This window comes from Priapulus caudatus, unplaced genomic scaffold (genome assembly GCF_000485595.1).
Source record: "Priapulus caudatus unplaced genomic scaffold, Priapulus_caudatus-5.0.1 Scaffold2154, whole genome shotgun sequence".
NCBI classification, from domain to species: domain Eukaryota; kingdom Metazoa; phylum Priapulida; class Priapulimorpha; order Priapulimorphida; family Priapulidae; genus Priapulus; species Priapulus caudatus.
Window position 1 is genome coordinate 30,681 of NW_014579215.1, and position 9,119 is coordinate 39,799.

At 41.1% G+C, this 9,119-nt stretch overlaps 1 long non-coding RNA gene across 1 annotated transcript in view; it reads right to left on the reverse strand.

Moving 5' to 3' along the window:
• Positions 1–8,976, reverse strand: part of LOC106818307 — a 12,361-nt gene extending 3,385 nt beyond the window's left edge. The window contains exons 1-2 of the long non-coding RNA XR_001395188.1: positions 8,796–8,976; positions 8,155–8,346 (exon numbers count right to left, since the gene is read on the reverse strand). This is a non-coding gene — a long non-coding RNA (uncharacterized LOC106818307). The remainder of the gene's footprint in view (positions 1–8,154; positions 8,347–8,795) is intronic.
• Positions 8,977–9,119: the final 143 nt, after the last annotated feature.

Here is a 9,119-nt window from a genome sequence, read left to right on the forward strand (position 1 = left end):
GCGTTGTCTTATAAAAGGCATTTGAAAATACCTCCAATGTTGTTCAAATTCTCTGATGTTGTTGACACTTTCGTGTTGCCCTGCCAAGCAACTGCACAGCGGTGCTGCGGTACAGAGGTACGGGTGTAGCAAATATAAAAACATGTGACGTCACCTAACCGTTTCTTGGCGAAATTGTTTAGCAAACAATTTAGCATTGGCACCAGATTACCAGATTTCGCACCTCTTTCTTGTGGGTTTTAAGCAAATGTGCACTGAAATGGGAGGAACTAGAGTTTATTTTGCCATAAGGTAGTGTGATTATGCATGACACGAAGTATTTGCTAGTCTAGTACTGGAGAAATTAGCATTTGGATGCGCATAGTGCGGCTTTAATGAAAGCACAGTAATAATCACAATTTTATCAATTATTTACAATATATTACTACATAGTGAAGATCAACAAATAGCGACCAGCGAACACTCAAACAATGTTGGCTGCTGCAGTCCATACTGTAACACAACCTAACTTTAATGAAAGCACAGTAATAATCACAATTTTATCAATTATTTACAATATATTACTACATACATACGTCCAGGCATGTATAGATTCTACTAGCAAACCCGGCAGTCAAATTCTTTCTAACAGTAAACAAATCCATGTTTAACCATCCCCTTGAGGGTCAAAAGGTTATCCGACACTTACTCTTCGCACGTCAGCGGAAAGCACATTTCATGGTCCTTTCAATAAAGCCATAAAAATGCTAGGTCACCGCTGAAACAAAAAAGTTTTTCAATTGCTCCATCAGACCATGTCCTCAGAAAATGTCTAAAATCTCCCCTGTGCCCCATTGACCTTTGACATGTGACCTCCAATTTCGGCACAGTGATGGTTTTTCTTACCATGATGCTATACACTGACTATCACGAGCCTAGGTCGAGCCGTTGAGAGTTGTGCCGCAATTCTGCATTTCCTCCCTATACCTTAAGTTAAGGTGGGAATGTTCCCCCTTCTTTTACACCTCTTGACCTTTGACCCCCAGCTTCGACATCCCAACTCGTTTTCGGATTACTCCCCTTCCCCCCCCCCCTCCCCCCACCCACCACCACCCCCACGTCCCGAATATCGTGACTGTACGTCGAGCAGTTTAGATTTGTGCCCAACTGTTGACGGACGGACGCTCGGACGGACGGACAATCATGCGATTTTACAAGCTGCATCTGACTATGTCAGATGAGCTAAACATTCACCAGTTGATTTAATGTTTCACACATGCAAAACGGCCTGAGCCTTTCGATTACGCTTGCTTTTCTCCTGTAGAAGTCGCCTTGTTTCATACTTAAAGTAGTAATGAAGGCGGCATCTGAGGTACATGATAACAAGTGTTTTCACAATGTGTGTGTGCATAGAACACACTTCCAATGTGGACAGCGCGACACGGTTGCAGACATATTGTTCAAGCTCTTTCAACAGGCTAGTGCTAGCAAGCAGATCTCCAATGTTTTGCTGAAAAGTGTTCTCGACCTGCTTCAGGATGTGCATAAAATCTCTTGATGGTGCATTCAATGCTCCAAATGCACCTTTCTTGTGACTGTAAGCCTTTAGATGCACGTACAGTTGTCCATCCTCTACTACGTCATCCTCTGTTGTCAGCAAAATCCTCAGACAATCCTCACAGGAAAATTCAAACTTCTCTTGAATTTTGTGCACTAGATAGTATGTACGCAAGAACATTGGTCACTTCCGCAGGAGTTTCAAAGTCCGCAGTTGCAATAACCTCGAGGTCTTTCTGTGCAACAGACGACTGCTCGGGTTTTGTCCTAGGGCGTTTTGGTGCTGGTTCCTGTGAGTGGTCTTCATGCATGCTACATGCTTCACTGGATAGATGCCTCAAACTGCTGAGCATTATGTCGTTGTCATAGACACAGTTTGCAGATGGAAGGCTCGCCAATATAAAATTTGACGCCAGGTTTCTGTAGGCAAAGCGGAACTCTCGTGCAGATGGGTTAAACCTGTGTCCTCCTTTAGCTCTTATCTGGGAAAAAACGTTTTCTATGCAATCTTGGTTCAGGCGCCCAGTAAGCAAAAACTTCAAAGGCCCTTTCACCACCAAATCCTCATGTATTGATAAGACAACATTGATGTCTTGAATGAGACCATCAAATGAAGGTGGTCTGTACTTCTTTCCTGCACTATCATGTGCCATTTCTCAGCCTGAGCTTTCAGATCCAGTAGGGCGTTCAGCTGCTTGTCGCTGTGTTCCATGAATGGTGCAGCAGTCTTTCCATATGCCCTCACATTGAGAAGGTCAAACACATCATTGACTAGTTTTAGGAAATCCGCTGTCATGTGTGCTTGGCTCCCGAGTCTCCCAATGGATGCCAGAATGTGCATCGCAGCATACACTGTGAGAGCAGACCTGTGCTGCAAGACTGACCTGCAAAACAATTAGAAAATCTAAATTGTATTTACACATACTAGGATATTCATCTGCATAAACGGTAAACAGTATGAGCATGCTGCGTGCGATAAGATCCAGGATTACAAATTTTAAAAATAAACTAAATTTAATGGTTATAAAACTTTTAAACTTCATTTCTTCCCCAGGTATACGTACTAGTTGTCTCTGTGGCTCCTTAAAAACACTGATGATTTCTCATTTCTCGTTGAGACATGAAATTATGCACTTATGGAATTTTCTTACCCTCATCGGTGAAAATGGTGGCAGATATATATGTTTTGCAGTGATTTTCGGTGCTAGCTTCACCGGCAAGCTGTTGTCAGCATGATAGAACCTCTTCACATCTTCCCATGAGGCTATCTATTAGTAAAAAAATCAAAATATTATTACTCATTTGGCATGGTACCTAAATATGCCCAATTCCATAGATGAGAAAAAGCATTTTTTTACAGGAAGAAAAATACATATGTTATCACATTGCGAAAAACACTTCTTTTTATGGAAATTTTCTTTACGAACATTTTTGATATACTTTTTGTAAATTCTAAGAACTTTTCTATAAATCTACTCACTCTTTGTAGTCTAAGTGATCTTTAACACTATATCATTTTTTACTATATGTATGCTCGTTATATGTATGCACCTGACAGTCATGATATACACATGCCTTAACGGAAGATAGCATATCAAACTTGATGACAAACATGAAAATAATGGAAACGAAACATTGTAACAATAACTGTATTAATACTGAATTAGAATATAAAATTCTCTAATATAAGCTCATGCTAAAATTAAGTCACCATGTAGTAATTCTATATATTATACCTCAACTTCAAGCAAGATAACTGGTTTCAGTAGTCTTTGCCAGTTACTATTAATATGGCAGCACAAGGCAACAAATGAAAATAATAACAAGTTAGTCACACAAAAAACGGAAATAACAACAAATTCATAATTTTTCTCTATGTTTGCTATTATGAGAACCTTGTCATCCCCAAAGATAACATCATGTTTCTTCAAGTTGTTTCTGATGTTTTTCAGTATATGCGGAGGATCATACAAACCATATATCTTGGCCCCATTACACTAAAAAGTATACACGTGTTTATGGGTTATTAGAAAGATTTACATTACATTCTTTTTCAAAAGGATTTTATACATTAAACATTATACATGTAGGGCACCATATTATATATGTAAAGTAGTATCATATATAGTCTACATGATAATAATAATACGATAATAATGCACATGTATCTACCTGAAAATACGGTTTTTGCACCGTAATCCCCAGACGCTTGTAGAGTGAACGGTTTGTCGATGCTTGGTCACAAACGATAGCCACAGGATGCAGATTTATTGCGTGAAGTTTCACCACAACACTTCTTAACAGGTTCTCAATATCATTAGCTCCAGCAGCATTTCTAGCGAAGAAGAAACCCAGAGTCTGCTTCCAGTTCACTGCAATGCCTCTTACCATGAACACGAGAGCGACATTATACGGATCGGGTTGTTTGTCTGGCAGTTCAACTAAACCATCAACTGTGTCGCGTGCTCTGTCATAAAAAAGTTCTTGTCGCAAACTCATCTCGTCAAACAGAATAACACAGCGCCTTGCACAATCATCCATAGCCTTGCTCTTCACATCCAGTAGGTTGAAAATGTTGTCCGAGAGCCCTGTTGATGATGGTATACCTCGAACAAAGCGATGCAAGGTACTGGCTGATGGCATACTAAACAAACCCTCAAGAACGCGATATGACTGTGTACTCCTAAAGTACACTCCAAGAGCAATGGCTTTGTCATGATCCGTCCATCGTTGCCCTAGATTAATGCACAAAACTTAAAATGACTACATATAATATATATTATTATTTATTTATTTAATTACTCTGCTACTCTGCTAATATACTTGCTGTATCACATGCCTTTTTTAGATTTTCAAATGTTATACAACTTACAATGTTGAAAATAACTAGTTGTACACAGAACATATAGTTTACAATTTTTGTTTCGTTTCTGGATATTAATATTATATTGTAACCAGTATGTGTTTGAAAAGGTAACGTTTTCACTGAATCTGTAAGCTTACACGAATTTAAAAAAAATAACTATGAATAATTTAAATTAACAAACCTTTGTTTGACCGGTAGCAATTCTTTAGTTGCCCAAGAAAAAAATTACAGCCCATCTCACCCAAACCGAAAGCTCTTGCTGCATCAACAATGCTCTCTGGTGAGTTTAACATAGGGGATAGAGCTGCTGGTTTCCTTCTAGCAGCAGATCCTTGTAGGGGAACTAGTTCCTGCAAAAGACATGATGACAATAATGGTGGTGATAACAAAAATAACACTCATATAGATAATAATAATATTTTGTCATCAATTCATTATTATTAACTATACCGAAAACTAGAAAACACATTCTGCTACTGACAATAATCACTGGTGTCATAAATGATTCCATAACAAATGCATTTATTTCAAAGATACACTTACAGACACCAAACAATTCTGTAAATCATCTTGACTCGTCTCCATCGATGTGGCATCTCGTTCTGGCAACAAGTTGTATGTGTGAGCAAGAGCTGTTGTTATGATATCCTCCTTGCCTATGCTGCTGCTGCTGCTGCATTGCGTTTCAGTCACTGCTTTATGTTTTGGTGGTTTCCTTTCATAGGATTTCACTTGGAGTGGAAGATGCCCAAAGTTGAAAAATGTTGGCACAGCATTACATGTCAATCTTGTTTTCCAGCATTTATGAAAGATTGAATGGTAAAGTGGTCACTGCACACAAACAGGTTCTTTCTTCTGTACTCGACTAAGTTTTATCCAAGTCTTTCCTTTTGATCTTCACCAGCCACGTTTTGTTTCTGCAACATGCATTAATTTAGTACCAGTGTTTAGTCCACAGCCTCTGAGGCCAAGACCGAGTCCCAGTCCATAGCCTCAGAGGCCATGGCCGAGTCTGCACCACCTGAGTCAGAGTCTGAGTCCACACCACCCGAGTCTGATTCCGAGTCTAGCTTTGATAACAAGAGCCGCAGAGCGTCTGGGCTCATCTGAGGTCTGTTGCTACGATTATAAACGTAAAATTTCAGTCGTGCGTAGTACCACATTTGTTAGGCGCAGATATGCAGACACGCAGTTGCGTACACATCATTGTTAGGACACGCCCACTATCGCAGATGGAGGGTGGGGGGAGGGTTGGGGGAAGGGGCCAGGGGGAGGGGTGGGGGAAGGGGCGGGGGAGGGGTGGGGGAAGGGGCGGGGGGAGGGGGGGGGGAAGGGGGAGGGGGAGGGGTGGGGGAAGGGGCTCTAATAGCAAAAGCAGTTCACTCCTTTGTTAACAGTCAACAAATCCATGTTTAACCCTGCTCTTGAGGATCAAAAGACTATCAGACACTTACTCTTCACACGTCAGTGGAAAGCACATTTCATGGTCCTTCAGTTTTTCAATCGCTCCGTCAGACCATGTCCTCAGAAAATGTATAAAATCTGCCCTGTGCCCCATTGACATTTGACCTGCGACCTCCAATTTTGGCACAGTGATGGTTTTTCCTACCATGATGCTATACACCGACTATCACGAGCCTAGGTCGAGCCGTTTAGATTTGTGCCGCAATTCTGCATTTCCTCACTATACCTTTGGTTAAGGAGTGGATGTTCCCCCTTCTTTTACACCTCTTGACCTTTGACCTTTGACCCCCAGCTTCGACATCCCAACTCGTTTTCGGATTACCCCCCCACGACCCGACTTTCGAATCCGTACGTCGAGCCGTTTAGATTTGTGCACAACTGTTGACGGATGCACGGACGGACAGACGGACGCACAGACGGACGGACGCACGCTCATGCAATTCTACAAGCTGCATCTGACTATGTCAGATGAGCTAAAAATGAAAGTGTCAATGACACTGTAGCTCACCACAAAAAAGAACACAAATGAGTGAGAAGAAGTCAGTTTTAATTGAGCAACCATCGACGTACATTATAGAAATTAAGAGAACTCCCATTATATACTCTTGATAATTATATGTGTAATTTTTTATATGAAAATAATAAATAATAATAGGGTGCGTTGTGCCTCCTGCCCCCTGTATCTGTCATTGTTGATCAATAACTCACTCAAAGAGTCACAATAACTGATGAATGTGAAATTATGTGTATACATTTGTAGTGATGTCACGATCATCGATTATACTCGATCATCGGTTGAACAGTGGCTCGAACCAAGCGCTTAGTGATGTCACGATCATCGATTATACTCGATCATCGGTTGAACAGTGGCTCGAACCAAGCGCTTGGTTATCAAAATCCATAATCGATTTCATCAAAAAAAGAGAAAAAAATAAAAATAAATAAATGTAAAACTTGAACAAGAAAACTTGGAAAAGTGATGAGAATCAGAGATTTATTAACATACATGTATTATACACACAGTAGTAAACAGTGCAAAACAAACACTAAACAGGGCTAAACAAGCACATACATGCACACACGTACATGCACACGACGTTACGCACACGCAGGCATTCAACACCCCAAGTAACCGATTGTAACCGATCATCGGTTACTTGGGTCCATCCGATAATCGATTACGAAATTACAACCGATTGACAACACTATACATTTGTCTAAGATCCTTTATCTGTGGTAGTAAGGGTAGCGCAGTGTATTTTCCACACAGTTCCGCACAGCCGCTCGTTGCTGCTGCTCGCTCACATGTACACACTCGCTGGCTGGCTCGCTGGCCTACGCGCTAATATCGATCGCGAGAACACACAAACACACGAACACACGCAGAGGTCCCAAGTTGGGAAAGTCCAAGAAAGGGAGCCAGCAATCCAAGAAAGGGAGCCAGCATTGGCCCAGCAATCCAAGAAAGGGAGCCATTTCCATCGCCGTTTTTTCGCAGTGAGCAAAAATAGGAAAAAAGTTGTGGCGGGCTGCGATATGTGTTTGTCGCGGCACACCACCATTTTTTATAAAGTATACACGTAAAATCATCGTTTTATCGCCTTTTATTGTTCGCTGGAAATTGGAATCAAAGTACATCAACAACAACGGCAAATTTAGTAATTTACTGATTTACTGATGTAAATTTTCATATGGCTGAAAAATGTTACGACCGGGAGCTTCTGACCTCATTCCGGGGCACCGGGAGCAGCGTGTCATACCGGGAGTCTCCCGGTGAGACCGGGAGACTTGGGACGTCTGCACACGAGAGCGAAAACATAACCTCCTCCAACTCCGTTTGGCGGAGGTAACAAAATATCAGCACACAGTATGTGGTAGATAAAGTTAGATAAAGTATATTGAAAACTATACTCACCTCGGAAGCATATATGTGATTGCAAACAGTGCTAGGATGCACTACATGAATCAAACTATTGCAACAACACAGTCTGGAAGAATTTGCAGATCAACGTGGACAAGAGAAGAGACGGAAAACAAACTACAGCAATGGACTACTGAAGGATATATGACTGAAAACATGATCCACACTGTGACACAGAGTATACAGGGGGAGAGTGATGATATGCATAACATCAAGAGCTTATAAAGTATTATTAGCTCTTGATAACATTGCTACACTGTGACTGTGTGTTAGCACTGTACTTTACTACATGCTATAGCCTAGGCATAGAACATGAACTACCTCTCAAATGGTTTTGTGGAACTGTGTACCGTAGTTATTATCATACCTTTCAGGATCCTTCGGAAAACGATGAAAGGCAACATTGTTTGTTCCCGACCATCTATTCTTACAATTAAAGGACGAACAGTAGGCACCGCTATGCTTTCTCTTGTACGGTGCCATGATGGCCGGACTTCTCACCATAGACATGGCTTCACATGTAATATGTCGGCATGGGTAATACGTTGGTGTCCTTCATCTGTGCATAGTAAGGGTAACACAGGGTTACTGATGAAGTGATGGTATTTTCCACACAGTACCGCAGCGGAGCTCAATAAATGAATTCGCTGAGCGCAATGTATGGGTAAAACAATTTAAACAAAATATCAGTGCACAGTGCCAGTGGTACCATAGTTAGATAAAGTATGTTGAAAACTAGCTCTAGTACTATAGCCCGCTTACATAGCGGGCTATACTAAGGCTATAGTACTACTACTAGAGCTAGTTGAAAACTATACTCGGAAGCATGATATACGTGATTGCAAACCGTGCTACTGCTAGCATACACTACATGTCTACAAGCAACTGCCGTATACTACAACTGCAAGTCCAACTTCCCGCCACTATGATAGTAATGTAAATAACCCGATAAGACTAGAGCCTATACTAGGCTATATGACTGCAAGATCATAGATGATTGATACGTACCGCCCGGTATGTAAACAAACTTGTAAAGCCACCTACGCTCGCTTCATAATTACTACTAATAGTCGTTAGTCTACCTATAACAAAGTTATACTTTCTCTTTAATTAGATTGCCTCCCTGCGAAACAAATTTCAGTTGCGGCTCGTGATTATTTTACTAATCAAACGAGAAGCTCTTGCAGCGTTGCTAGTAAACACAGACGCCATATCCAAATTACGACCACAACCAATAGGCGGCGCTAGTAGTTCAATTCCAAAATGGCCAAAGTCGAAGTGACTATGCTCGTTGATATAAGTGCTCTGGTGCTAGTGAGCGACTGTGCATAT